Source organism: Syngnathoides biaculeatus, chromosome 6 (genome assembly GCF_019802595.1).
Source record: "Syngnathoides biaculeatus isolate LvHL_M chromosome 6, ASM1980259v1, whole genome shotgun sequence".
Lineage (NCBI taxonomy): Eukaryota > Metazoa > Chordata > Actinopteri > Syngnathiformes > Syngnathidae > Syngnathoides > Syngnathoides biaculeatus.
This window is the reverse complement of record NC_084645.1, coordinates 21,974,290-21,989,116: the sequence shown is the minus strand read 5'-3', so window position 1 is coordinate 21,989,116 and position 14,827 is coordinate 21,974,290. Positions and strand designations below refer to the sequence as shown.

General features: G+C 43.1%; 1 long non-coding RNA gene and 1 pseudogene across 2 annotated transcripts in view; both read right to left on the bottom strand.

The window, feature by feature from the left end:
- Positions 1-500: 500 nt before the first annotated feature.
- The window catches only part of LOC133502542 (uncharacterized), a 90,907-nt gene continuing 76,580 nt past the window's right edge, over positions 501-14,827 (bottom strand). The window contains exon 5 of one of the 2 annotated variants that reach the window (XR_009795498.1): positions 501-559. This is a non-coding gene — a long non-coding RNA (uncharacterized LOC133502542). Of the gene's footprint in view, positions 560-5,993; positions 6,062-14,827 lie in introns of those variants that run through there. The other variant, XR_009795500.1, reaches the window with a different exon arrangement.
- On the bottom strand, positions 6,891-7,009 carry LOC133502806 (5S ribosomal RNA; annotated as a pseudogene).

The window sequence follows — 14,827 nt, the reverse complement described above, 5'->3', positions numbered from 1 at the left end:
TTTATTCTATGCAGAGGATGAAGACTATATTCCTGAGAATTGTTCATCTCACTCATCTGGCATGAAAAATGACATATTCCTTGTGTGTTTTTGACATATTTGGCAATATAAAGACCATTCTGGTTTCAAATTTTAAAAAAAATACCAAAGATGAATAAGTAGCCGTGCATTACTTTTTTATGTCCACGATGCTTCTAAACTTATTCCAGTGATTAAAAATGGTTCTCTTATTTTCCCGTCGGAATACTGTCTCCTTCCTTGTGAGTCGTCACATTAAGGTTCAGAACAATCCAGTCAAATTGGCCTTGTGTGTAAAGCAATTGAAAGACCGCGAGTGCAACGGTAAACCACGCTTGCGAATCAATACCGAAGAAAAAGGCCTCATCTGCTGTTGTGTCCCTGGGGAGCCCGAAGAGCGGCGGAGGAGCCTCCAACGTGGCAGCTCGTCGAGCCAAACGCGGGTCCGTGCGGCCCGAAGGGCTTACCTTGTCTGTCAAATGCTCCCAAAACGCCAAGGACGCCATTTGCAAACAATCCATTTCCTGCGCGAGTGCTGCGTCTTCATTTGAAACGGAAAAAAAAACAAAACAAATAATAATAAAAGCATTCGCAAGCAATTTTTACAAATAAAAGGAGCCACTCTCGATATGGTAATGAATAATATCTGCGCGCAGAAGCTGATGAGACAACTTGACCGAGTGACGATATTTAATTTTATTTTTTTGAAAGAATAAAGAATGCTACCATGGAACAAAAATCCACGTTTGAATCCTGCAAGTCGCTGACGTCAAATGTGAACACACTTCGCTGATATTGGCTCAAAAGTGACGTTGTTCATATTCAGATACAAATTGGCTTATTGTAATACAGGCGGAACGGTGGACCAGCTGTTGGTCTCACAGTTCTGAGGACCCGGGTTCGATCCCGGCCCCGCCGGTGTGGAGTTTGCGTGCTCTCCCCGTGCCTGCGTGGTTTTCCTCCGGGTACTCCGGTTTCCTCCCACGTCCAGAAAACATGCAACATCAATTGGAAACTTGAAATTGCCCCTCGGTGTGATTGTGGGTGTGGCTGTTTGTCTCGATGGCAAACAGTTCAGGGTGTACCCCGCCTCCTGCCCGTTGACAGCGGGGATAGGCTCCGGCACTCCCCGCGACCCTAGTGAGGATAAGCGGCTAAGAAAATCAATGGATGGAACTTTTGGGGTTGGGCGATCAGGTCAAAAAGCACCCTCCGATGTGGGCACTTCACAAGCCTGCAGTAAGAAATGTTCCCTCATCTTCCGTGACCCTAGTGAGGATAAGCGGCTAAGAAAATGGATGGATGGATGACTTGTAATATAAACTAAGTAAGTAAAAAAAAAAAAAAAAAAAAATCATACAGTAGGTCAGGAGGGATTCATAAAGGCACGGCAATTTTGCGAAATGTCAGTCCGTTCGCCGTGAAATCTGATGAAAGTTATTTAAATGTTGAGCCACAGCAGAAGAGGAATGAATAGGAATTATGAAATGAACATATTGAACGCCTCGTTTTTGACAGTATCCAGCCTCATGTGGTATCAAAAAAAAAATGACTGATGGAACTTTAGCTTGCGAATACTTTGCATACTGATGAATGTGAAGTCCTCGCTTTTGCTCCCCTCTCTCCCTCTTTGTGTCTTAAAAGCAGTAAAAATCTTTTGATTTTTCTTCTCATCTCATCTAAAACGTGCCTCACGAAATAAACAGTGGCCACCTATTAAATGTTGCACAAATGATAATGATTGTGTGTCAGTATTAAGTTGGTTGAGCGCCATATATCGTATCAATGTAAGAACTCAATATTGCACAAAAAACTGTTCCCGCATCAAGGAGACACAAAATGCAATAACATTCATCAGTTTGAAAATGGATTATGTCCTCTTTGTAGTATTTTAAAATTAATGCTTGAAAAGCATTTCCAAAATCATCACATTTTGTCTGAATTTCCATTTTGCAGCACGTCCACACTTGGTTGGAATTGGGGTTTTGTATTGCGCCAAACAAATATGCGTTCATCCGAGATGACACGCTGTGGCGACCCCTGACGGGACAAGCCGAAGGGAAAAGAAGAAGAAGATTCTTTGGAGGGGTTTTCAAAGGGTCTTATTTGAACCCGCGCAACTTTTGCGGTTCTCTTGGTGGGCGATCAGGTCAAACCCCCCTCCCCCCGATAAATAAATATTGAATAATATACAAAGAAATTAAATTAAATAAATATATAAATAATAATAAATGAAATAAATCTAATAAATGTTCCATCATCTTCTCTGCAGCGAGCGTACGCGCCGCCGCACGCGTTGAATTACAAGCGCGCGCTTTGACGTCATCAACCCATTTCTCGTTCGCCGTCTCGCGCGTGTGCGCAACCACGGTTGTTATTTAAAAAAAAAAAAAAAAATGTTTTCGCTGGTACGAGCGGCACGGTGGAGCAGCTGGAAAGCGTTGGCCTCGCAGTTCTGAGGGGCGGGGGTTTAAATCCCGGCCCCACCTGCGTGGAGTTTGCGAGGTCTCCCCTTGCCTACTGGGATTTGAACCCCGTTCCCCAGAACGTCTTCTGAATCCATTTTGATGAATCTCAGGAAAATAGCATTCATTTACTCAGACCTGCAATTTTTTTTTTTGCTATGAAAACGATGAATTGGCGTAGTCTGATGATCTTCAGCAAATGTTAATACAATCTGTACATAATATAAAGCACGGCAACATCGATCATTTTTAGCCCAGCTTGAAAAACATCTCTTCATTTGTACCCTTGCGGATGCACGGTTAAAACTCTTTCGAGTGTTCGATTCTAATTTAGGGAGCTCCGAACACCCAATTTTGGAGCTATTTAGTTTTCCACGTGGTTGTCTGCGTTTTCGTTACTATTCTGTTTTTCCCCGTCCATCCATCCTTTTTCCAAAGTGCCCGTCCTTATCATTGTATCCTGAACCAGTCGTGTGATCAGAATGCACGGTTTATCATATCATTTTTAGCTGGTCAGCAATGGTTAAAAAAAAAAAATAAAATCAGATTGTTATTCAATTAATTCTAAAAAGGTCAGAAAGCAAAGCAAATACAAAAAAAAAAAAAAAAAAAACAGCGCAAGATATCAGTGAAAATGCTCTAAAAAGTATGAGGGAAAAAAAAACAAGAGTTTTGAATCTGGATTTAAGAACATTCGAGACTTGGGCCCGACTTGGGCAACTCCATTTCATTGCCATCATGTTTACTTTGGACTCTGCTCCACTATCTGATGCGAGTCTGCAGATCGCAGAGTCCCACTGGGTTTATATTGCATTGGCAATATAATTGGAGACGAACATTAAGTCCATTCTCAAAAAAGTCCAGTTAAGGATGTAGTCCTTGCGGCTTCTGAGGAAGCACGGCCTGTCACAAGAGCTGCTGAGACAGTTCTACACAGCGGTCATCCGATCAGTACTGTGTACCTCCATCACAGTCTGGTTTGGGGCTGCCACAAAAAAGGACAAACTCCGACTCCAACGGATAATTAAAACAGCTGAACGGATTGTCGGCACTACGCTACCCACTAGTGAGGACTTGCACGCAACTCGAACTAGATCCAGAGCAGGCAGGATCCTTTCGGATCCTCCACATCCTGGCCACCAGCTCTTTCGGCTCCTTCCGTCGGGAACGCGCCATAGATCAGAGAACCGACTATTTTTCTGCTCCCTTTGCACAATTGACATTGTGCTGGTCTGGTGGGACGTTAACACGCTTTTCTCTTATCGGTTTCTAAATCAAGATTTCACATCTTGCACGACTTAAAAGGAATAGTTCCTATAAACAGAAAAGTCTCTTGTTCTTTGTTCTTGTTGCTACGTTGGTCCTTGCTCTTTGTTCTGAATGTCGTACCAGGTCACCACCGACTGCCGGAGAAAAATTCCTTGTGTGTTTTTACACACTTGACCATTCAAGCTAATTCTGATTCACGTCTTTCACGTACTTGGGACCTTAACCATTGAGTGATTTATAGAGCAGTAGCAGAACTTTGAAGTCTATTCTAAAGCTAACTGGGAGCCAGTGGAGGGACTTTACGATCAACGTGTTCTGGTCAGAAACTGAGTTCCACAATGGGTCAGAATGCGTCACCGAGGTATCGGATCGGTAATCAGTATCGGCTAGTACTCAAAATCACTCTGTCTTGGGTGCAAAAAAATATGATTATGCAACTCTATCCTAACCCGCCTGACTTTGGGCAAACCCTTGGACTGCACAGACTACCAACCTTGCATCGCTGATTTAATTTTTCCCTGAATCTAGCAAGCATTTTTTTTTTTTTTTTTTTTTTTTTGCAATGTGGGAGGAAGCCAAGAAAACAGCCTGCTGGCAGAGACTCCATCTCACGCTATTGAGGATAAACAGCACAGAAAATGGACAGACGGATGTCTCCTTTAAACGTGCTCCAAACCAGGCTTTTACTGTCTTTTGTCAGTTGTGAGTCGGTTCCAGAAAAGGTTATGGGAGTCGGTCTCTATAAAAGCTCTTGTTCTCTGCTTGTTACAAAAATCACCCCGAGAGATTTTCCTCCCTCCATTTAATGATTGTTAAAAAAAAATAAGCTGTTTGCTCGAAAGTCCTCGCCGGCGCCATCCCCCTAACCCGCCCCTCGCCGTTCTGTGTAGCCTCGGGCTAATGTGTGAGCACTGCAGTGATTTCGAGGCTGGCGCAAGTCGAACATGCGGCGAGCAGAGAGAGAGAGGAAAACAACAACAAAAAAGACAGACAGTCACACAGTGAGCGGAAGTGCACGCACGTTACCGTCCGAGATTCCTTAATCAGCATCCGCGCCTCATTTGCATTTCATTTCAAACGTGTCAGTCGACTTGGCCCCTGAACAGCTTTCATATTCACCACCCTTGAACCCCCCCAAAAAAGAAATCAATTTCCACAACTATTTTGCACTTTTGTTAATAAAAAAAAAAAACAACATTTACAAGGCTGGGGGCTGAGTCACTACAGATACGGCAATGCACTCCCACTCTAGCCTACTCCACTACTCAAGCAAACATTTTAAGCAAAAAAGAAATACTTAAATTATTTCATTAAATAAACTATTTAAACTATACATGTATTTCTACTATGCAGCTTATTCTCAGGAAAAGCTAAAAAAATGCTTTAAAAGGGGCTATTTTTTTAGACTTGGAACGCATTATTTCTTTTTCCATTAATTGCAATGGGGAATATCGATTCGGATTGCGAACAAATCACTTCTCGAACCGCCTTCTGGAACGGATTGTGGTCGAGAACAGAGGATGTGGAAGGTCAAAGGCCGTGACTTGGTATGTCTATGTCCATTTGCGATGGTTGACTTTAGCTGAGTTACTTGTCGTCCACCGAGCCTTCCCTACAGATCAGAATTTGTGAACGCCAGAGGCGAGTGGCTTTTGCCACAAAAACCTCTCGGAGCAGACTACATCAAAATATTTCATCGTGCTTCTCCGAATCTCTAGCCTATCACCGTGAACGTTCCTTCATTTTGCTGCCGTGTTTCTTTCCGCCTTACAAGTCCCCGAGATCTCAATCAATCATCCAATCAAGATCTCAACCCTGAGTGACGTAATCTCTCTCTCAGTTATGTTCAAGCACACGTGTCCCAGAACAAATCTGAAGTCCAGTACTTGCACTTCATTAATTCAAACCATTGCAAAACTCACAGTGTGCACTGCATGGAATTGAGGAAGAGGTGTGACAAAAAGTTGCTGTCAGCACATTGAAAAAAAAAAAAATAACAAAACGTAAAGACAAATGAGGGAATGGAAGGAAAAAAAAAAAAATCGAAGTCTCAGTGTTGGCCAGTCCAAAAATAGTTTCAATGAAAGCATTCGGATGGCGTGTGTGTGTTGTTGCCAAAGATGAAGAGTGAGTGACTGTGCCCAATTTCAGGCAGAGTGAATTTATTACAGTTAGCGAAAATGCAGATTTTCGAGTCTTTCAGATAAATGACGGAAGGCCCCTGTGAGCGCCAGATGCGGGTGCGAGGGTGGGTGGGCGACGGATGGACGGACGGACGGACGGCTGCTGCTGGGTGGAGTCTCCTCTGTCTGTTGGAAGGTGTTGTTTGTTACAAAAGCAGAAACCAAATCGGCAGCCATTCATTAGCCGCGAGGGACGACGACGACATCGTGCTAATGCGGCGGAGACGTCGAGCCGGCGGACACCTGGACAGTCGAAAGGCATCCGGTGCGAGTGACTGACTGCCGGCGATCCACCCCAAGACTGAGTGAGTGACTGACCCAGTCATCCCCTCACTCACTCACTCACTCACTCACTCACTGAAAGAAGGTCAAACTAAGTGACTGGTTGACGCACCATCTTATCAATGATTTGAAAGAATGAATAACTGCGTGACAGACCGATTTACCTCCCACACTACCGAGTTGCCTGACTCCCGAACTGACAGATAACCTCGCTGCCGTACTATCTGATTTACTCGGTAAATGTTGAATCAACTGATTGAATGACTGATGGACTGACTTGACTCAATAACTAATCGGTGGACTGGCTGACTGAATGAATGACTGACTCTCTTAACTACCCATTGCATCCATTTTCCAAGCCACTTATCCACACAATGAACACAGCTAACTTCAGGCAAAAGACAGACTCCAGCCTGAACTGGTCGTCAGTCAGTCCTAGGGTTTGTATGGACACCATCGCTGGGCGGGACTCTATCCCACGTTGGCCGCACCAAAGTCAGCCTTGTGTACCAGTAAACCATCAGTGACACTCTCTAACCGATTGAATCAGTTCTTCTTCTTTCCCTTTCGGCTTGTCCCGTTAGGGGTCGCCACAGCTCTCAGATGTTTGGCACTGGTTTTACGCCGGATACCCTTCCTGACGCAACCCCTCTGTATTTTAGCCGGGGAGAGAATCTTACTGCATCTGGTATTCCCAGGCGGTCTCCCATCCAAATACTAACCAGAGCCAAACCCGCTTCGCTTCCGAGATCCGACGAGATCGGGCGTTCTCAGGGTAGCGTGGCTGTAAGCAACCAATCCAATCAATGAATCTTAACTAATAACTTATTGACTGTCTTGCTGACTACCTTACTGTCAATGACTGCCTGCCTAACTCACTGACCGAATAAATTACAGACGGACGGACTGACTAATTAAATGAAGGTCAAATTGCCCAACGGACAGATTGATTGAGCCATTGTGACTCACCAGTCACTCTCCACTCCACGCAGAGACTCAATAACGCATTGCCAGAACCAACAACTAACGACGACTAACTACTGACCGATTGACTGACTGATCAACACATTGTTGAACCAACTCACTGACCGACTGTCGAACAAATTAAACAGAAACATCACTGACGAAAACTGAAGCATACGCTTAGAAATGAGATTTGTTTCCCAATATTATGTTCACCTTAACTACGCGTTTGCTTTTTGTTTGGCCGACGAGCTTCTCCGACGTGCCGAGGTGAACGGGTGGTTTGTTTTCTCGCAGCCCTCGTTGAGATCCCCGAACACAAAAGAAGCTCCGGCTGTTTTGTCAAAATGTTTGCAGAGAGCTTTTAGGGACATCTGGGATCAGGTTGATAACATGCCCAACAGATTCAAGTGTATTCATGTGGAGGCGTTTTTGTTCCATGAGTCAGCATCCAAAATAGTCTCATAATATTCTGACTATATTCATTTAGCACCGAGCCGGCTGGCTCCGGATCAGCTTTATAAAAAAAAAAAAAAATGCTTTAAGGATACCGCTGACATCCACGGTTAACACCACGGCTCTTGTTTGCAAGTCGACCCCCCCCCCCCCCAACTTTAACCGGTAACACTCCATGATTTGTGTGGAGCGCACGACGAGGAATGAATCTCCACACAGCGCGACGGGACGGAGTTCAGAGGTTTAAGAGCGGAGGAGGATGCGCGTCCATAAATTGAATTTTCACTGTGACAGCCTGACGGGTGAAGCGTCGCAATAAGACGCCGCTCGCAGAGGCAACGTTGTTATTTTTGTTGACAAACACCCGGGCCCTCCTCCGCTGCACTCCTCAACTCGCAAGATGACAGCTACTACTGTGTGCCATATTTCTACTCGGGTTCCCAAACACGGCGAGCGGATCCCACGTGGCTGACGTGAACCAGGCGGCGCGCCCTGCGTTTGCTACCTGACCCTTCGCTGGGGAATTATCTGACTTAATCCACCTCATAATACTGCAGTTACCGCGTCACATTTATATAAAACATTAATACGGATGGGAAAATCAACGCGATATGACGGCACGTAACTGTCCCAAGTACGTCATCTGGTGCTGATCGCGATCAGTGTTTATTCAGTAACAAAACAACAGCAAAGAAATGCCAAATAACACTTTTTTTTTTTTTTGCCACATACAATAGTAAAATATGTATATATACACAAATCTACATAACTATGACCAATGAAAATATTGAAAAAAACCGTGAAAAATAAAAGAGGACCCTTGGCCGGAACAATTCGCTTGATGATTTTTTTGGGGGGGGTCTCGTCCACTAAATGATTAATCATAGAAACGAGCTTGAGAGGATTATTACTACTTTTTTTAAAAAATATGCCCGTGATAAAACAAAATATGTCCAGTAAGATAAAGAGAAGAAAAGCATCGCCAAAAAGCACATTTGAAATGTGCTGTTTGATTTGATATATGCAAGTTGTACATCAAAATGGACGCTAGAGTGGTGGTGGTGGGGGTGGTGGTGGGGGGGGGCATCTTTAGGGGGCACACAAGCTACTGCAGGAGTGTCAAACTCGTTTTTCTCACGGGCCACATTGTCGTTCGGGTTTCCCTCGGCGGGCCGTTAAGACCTTGAAACAAAAATATTTAATCTCATCATATTTATATAATTTATGAACTAGTTTTGGAATCACAAATGAAGGGTAATGTGTTTTTCAACTATTCATGTTTGGTAACACAAACATGCTTGTAAAACCTCAACTTCATCATTGATGACATATGACAATTTGAAATTTTGGTACAGATTTTTACAAGAATAACGGAAATTGACACGAGATTTAGCTTCGCGGGCCACATAGTATCACGTAGCGGGCCAGATCTGGTCCGCCGGGCCTTGAGTTTGACACCTGTGAGCTACTGTATTGGTATTTTTAATAATATTTTGGAATTACTTTTCTTACAGCTACAGTTCCATGTTATATTTAATCATCTCATCATATTTACATAATTTATGAAGTAACTTTGGAATCAGAAATCAAGGGTAATGTGTTTTTACCTTGAGTTGTTCATTTATGATACATGACAATTTGAAATTTTGTTCCAGATTATTAGAAGAATCACGGAAATTGACACTCGAGATTTGGCTTCGCGGGCCACAAAATAGCACGTAGCGGGCCAGATCTGGCCCCCTGGGCCTTGAGTTTGACACCTGTGAGCTACTGTATTGGTATTTTTAATAACATTTTGGAATTGCTTTTCGTACAGCTACACTTCCATGTTATGTTTAATCATCTCACCATATTTACATAATTTATGACCTACTTTGGAATCAGAAATCAAGGGTAATGTGTTTTTACCTCGAGTTTTATCCATTTAAGATATATGACAATTAGAAATTTTGGTACAGATTTTTACAAGAATCACAGAAATTGACACTAGATTTAGCTTCGCGGGCCACATAATATCATGTAGCGGGCCAGATCTGGTCCGCCGGGCCTTGAGTTTGACACCCGTGAGCTACTTTATTGGTATTTGTAATAAAATTTGGGAATTGCTTTTACTACTGTTCCAGTTCCACGTTGTCTCGGGACAACTGTAAATCCCACAATAAGTGCTCTTTCTGTATTTTTGTGCATGGCTTCTTTGAAATATCATTGAGGGGGTTGCGGGGGGACGGACGGACGGACGTACGGAAAACGTCCCCATTTCCTGGAGCGACCCGCAACATGTCCTCCGCCGGCGCTCATTAACACCCACTCGCCGTTTGGACAACAGTGTTAAGCATTCTTTAATGAGTTTCCCCGCAGAGCGAAAAACGCTTGAATGTCACTCTCAGTCAACGGTGGCACGAGCTGAGGGTGGTGGGGGGCCACGGGAGGGAGAGTGGGGAGTGGGGGAGGGGGGGGGGGCGTGTGGGTGCACCAGTGGGCGCTTTAGTGTGTATTTGTGTGTCTTCTGATGCTGGGAACACAAAGTAAACAGACACTCTTGTGGGCAAACAGCATGTGGGAGCAGGCAGGGATATATATAAAAAAAAAAAAAAAAAAAAAAAAAGCCTTTGTTGACTATCACAGGAAAGTGATTCCCAGCATGCAAACAAATCACAGACATTTTCTCTGTGCTTTGCCTTTTTTTTTTTGGGGGGGGGGGGGGGGGCTGTAATTCAATTACGAACCTACTCTGGCTTTATGACGCAAGACAATAAATGAGATCCTTGAGTTGAATTTCACAGGGAAAAAAAAAAAGTCAGTTTTGTGGATGATTCCCCTCGCACAATTGCGGCAGCACGCGAGCGCGTAAACAAACGGGCCGACCAGACGCCGAACACGCGAGCGCGCACGCTTTGATTCCCTGATACGACAACTTTGCTGTTTTAAAGGGAGACGACGAGGACGCGCCTCGGCAGGACCCCTGGCTGTCAACGGAGCGGAAGGGGGAACGCGTTTTGTTGTTTTTCCCCTCGCCGTGACGTGATATGGATTCGGCTAAAAGGCACCTGCGAAGCGCACTAATCAATGCGGCAAATCTGTTTTAATCAAAGCTGATGCCAATTTATGATGGTGTTTATGTGCTGTTGGCTTCTAAGTAGGCTCTTCCTTAATTGTTGGAAAATGGGTCAGGATTACGGGAGTGTGTGTGTGTGTGTTTTTTTTTTTTTAAATCTGGGACTCGGAATCAATTATTCCTCAAGAGCAACACAGGAACTTAGTGGTTAGAATCTTTGGCTCACAGGCAGGATATCTAGGTTCGACTCTCTGTTGGACGAACGTTCGACATCCCAATGGTTTGGTTCGTTCAAGACTAAATTGTCCGTTGGTGTGAATTTAGGTCCACAGATGCGCCCGTAGAACATAATGAATATACAGTGAAAAAAATAAGTATTTTAACACCCTGCTATATTGCAAGTTCTCCCACTTAGAAATCAGGGAGGGGTCTGAAATTTTCATTTTAGGTGCATGTCCACTATGAGATAGTCTGAAAAGAAAAATCAAGAAATCACAATATATGATTTTTTTTTTCATGATTTATTTGTGTGATACAGCTGCAAATAAATATTTGAACACCTAAGAAAACCAATGTTAATATTTGGTACAGTAGCTTTTGTTTGCAATTACAGAGGGCAAACGTTTCCTGTAGTTGTTCATCAGGTTTGCACACACTGCACAAGGATTTTGGCCCACTCATCCACACAGATCTTCGCTAGATCAGACAGGTTTCTGGGCTGTCGCTGAGAAAGAAAGATTTTCTATTGGGTTTAGGTCTGGAGAGTGGCTCGGCCACGCCAGAACCTTGATATACTTCTTACCGAGCCTTCCTGGCAGTGTGCTTGGGGTCATTGTCATGTTGAAAGACCCAGCCACGACCCACCTTCAATGCTCTGGACTGAGGGAAAGAAGTTGTTCCCCAAAATCTCCCAATACATGCCCGCGGTCATCTTCTCATTAATACAGTGCAGTCGTCCTGTCCCATGTGCAGAAAAACACCCCCAAAGCATGATGCTACCACCCCCATGCTTCACAGTAGGGATGTTCTTGGGATGGAACTTTCATTCGTCTTCCTCCAAACAGTTAGTAATTATGACCAAAAAGTTCAATTTTGGATTAAGCAGGGGAACCTCCCGTGCCATGCATGATTTCAAACCATGACGTCTTAGTGTATTACCAACAGTCACCTCGGAAACGGTGGTCCCAGCTCCTTTCAGGTCATTGACCAAGTCCTGTCGTGTAGTCCTGGGCCGATTCCTCACCTTTCTAAGGATCACTGAGCCCCCACGAGGTGACATCTCGCACTCCGATTGAGATTGACCGTCACGTTTAGCTTTTTCCATTTTCTAATAATTGCTCCAACAGTGGACTTTTTTCCCACCAAGCTGCTTGGCAATTTCTCCGTAGCCCTTTCCAGCCGTGTGGAGTTGTACAATTGTTGTCTCTGGTGTCTTCGGACAGCTCTTTGGTCTTGGCCATGTTACAAGTTTGAGTCTTAGTGCTTGTATGGGGTGGACAGGTATCTTTCTGCAGCTAACGACCTCACACAAGTGCATCTGATTCAGGATAAAACATGGTGTGGAGGTGGACTTTTCAAGGCGGACTAACAGGTCTTAGAAGGTCAGAATTGTAGCTGATATTGTTCAGATACTTATTTCCAGCTCTATCACACAAATAAATCATGAAAAAAAAAATCATACATTGTGATTTCTAGAGTTTTCTTTTTAGATGATCTCTCTCACAGTGGACACGCACCTATGATGAAAATTTCAGACCGATCCATGATTTCTAAGTGGGAGAACTTGCAATATAGCAGGGTGTTCAAATACTTATTTTCTAAACTCTAAAGTAATGCTTGCGCACAAAGAAGCTCGGCTAGCTAGGTAGGTAGTTAGGCAGGTAAGCAGGAAGGTCGTTCGGTATCCTGATACCCAGGTAGCTACGCGGGTAGCTACACAGGTTTCTTTGTCAAGTTCAATTTAGTCATCGTCCCGTCGAAGGTGTCGAGTGAAAATTTTGCGGCGAATGGCAAGCCCTTGAAGTTAATGTCATAGTGCTTCATTGCACTCTTTTTGATGAACCCTTTCCCCCCCACTCACGCTAAGTGGCCGCCTGTGTGAAGTGGACCAACGGCGCGCTGTGCGCTCTCCAACTAGAGTTTGAAAGAAATTACACGCATAAAGACCCGTGATCGAAATGTACAAAAAAAAAAAAAAAAAAAAATCAAATGGAAAGACAAATAAACAAAGTGTACTAGTTGCCTGTATTTCACATTTTTATTTGGGTATTAGGGCTTCTCATCTTGCTGGTAAGTGAATGTAGCACGGTACTGATCTTATCTTTGTAAAGGCACCGTTTTTTCAGTTGGAAACATAAAGCTTGAAACTTTTGATTCTGAGTCAGCTGTTCAGTTTGAGGAAATATGGCCAAACAAATTCACATTTGCGAGCCGTCACATGTTCGAAACCAACCCAAGCGGGCCTCGACTCGGAGCTGTCCGAGGAACCATTTCTTCTGTCACCAAAAGTGCAGAGTCAGCAGAAAGCTTTGACGAGCTGTTAAAAACTCATCTGTTCGAGAACCGCTCTGTCTGGATATCATATCGAGAGAGTAGGCTTTGCACTGCACTGGTTATTACTAGTTACTGACATTTAAAAGTTGAGTTTTTCCCTTGATTGACAAAATTTCATTCCTTCCCCAACCAAGCTTGAACGTCACGTCAATTTGATCTTAAATCAACTTTTCCCATTAAAATGGATGTAAATGTCATGAAGCCATTGTGCCCCTCAATTGCTTTTAGTAAGAAATATGTGACGGATCAGAAATGCGATATTGAAAAAATATATGCACCAATATCATAATGAGAATAAACATAAGTATGTGACGTCACGTGACTAAGAAAGCGTAACTGGATTGGCTGGGTGTCGGGTTTTGACCTGAAGTAACCCCGCCTTTTTAACACTGAATTTTAGACGGTGAATTTCAGACATCGAATTGTAGCCAGTTGAATCTCAGGGGACTGAAAATATTGCGTTTGAATTTTAAAGGTTGAATTTTTTCACATGGCGATATAAGATTGAAACGTTCAACTGGAATACAGCTATTGAAAGTGGGATCACTTTGAAATAATGTGAATTTTACAACATACAATTTTCAGTGGCATTTTTAATTCAAATCCTGGTGGCACATATTTACTTCCATATAAAACATTTTTCATTAATTGGTATGTTTTTTTTCTTTTGCCTTTTACTGAACTTTCTTCTTCACTGTGTTTTTGCCTTCTCCATATTTTACTTTAATACTTTGGGTTGTTGTTGTTGTAGCCTTTCGCGACAGTGTTGTACATGTGTTAAAAGTACTACGCTTGTAGTGTTTCGCCAAATCAACTACGCGCATAGCCCTCTCATATTTTTTTTATAATTTTAACTTTTCATTCAAAGGATTTAATCTGCTTCTTCTCAGCACCTACTTTCTTAAGACCTGGGGATTGAAAAATACATATTTTACAAAATACCACCACAAAAATCAAGACAGGACCTTGCGACCAGAAAACAATGGAAAAATGTCTACTTTTCACTACGAGGAAACCGCGTGAATTGCACGTGGCTGAATGTAGTCAAGTTTACTGCCATCTAGTGGTGGACTGTCTTACGTTCACGTTTATGGAAGTAAATTAGTGCCACCAGGATTTGAATTTGAAATGCCACAGAAAACAGGATTTGAATTTGAAATGTAAAGTGGTCACATTTTCAATACTTGCTACAATTCACTGTGTGAAATTCAACTGGCTACAATTTTTAGCATGTGATGTCACATGACTACAAAGGCGTAACTGCGGTTGGCTGGCAGTTCGGTTCTGACCTGAAGTAACCCTGCCTGGTGGCACGGACGGTCGATTTTAGACACCGAATTGTACCCAGTTGAATTGTTAACATTGAAAAGTTACATTGAAATACAACTATTGAAAATGTGATTACTTTATATTTCAAATTCAAATCCTGGTGGCACTAATTTACTTCCATACACGTGCAACTAAAAGTTTTGCTCGCAACACAAAGCTAAAAAAAATTGAGAGAGAGAATTGCAACTCAAGAGACTTGTAAGTGGGGGCACTCATAAGTCAAGGTACCGCTGTAATTTGTCATATTTCTTATT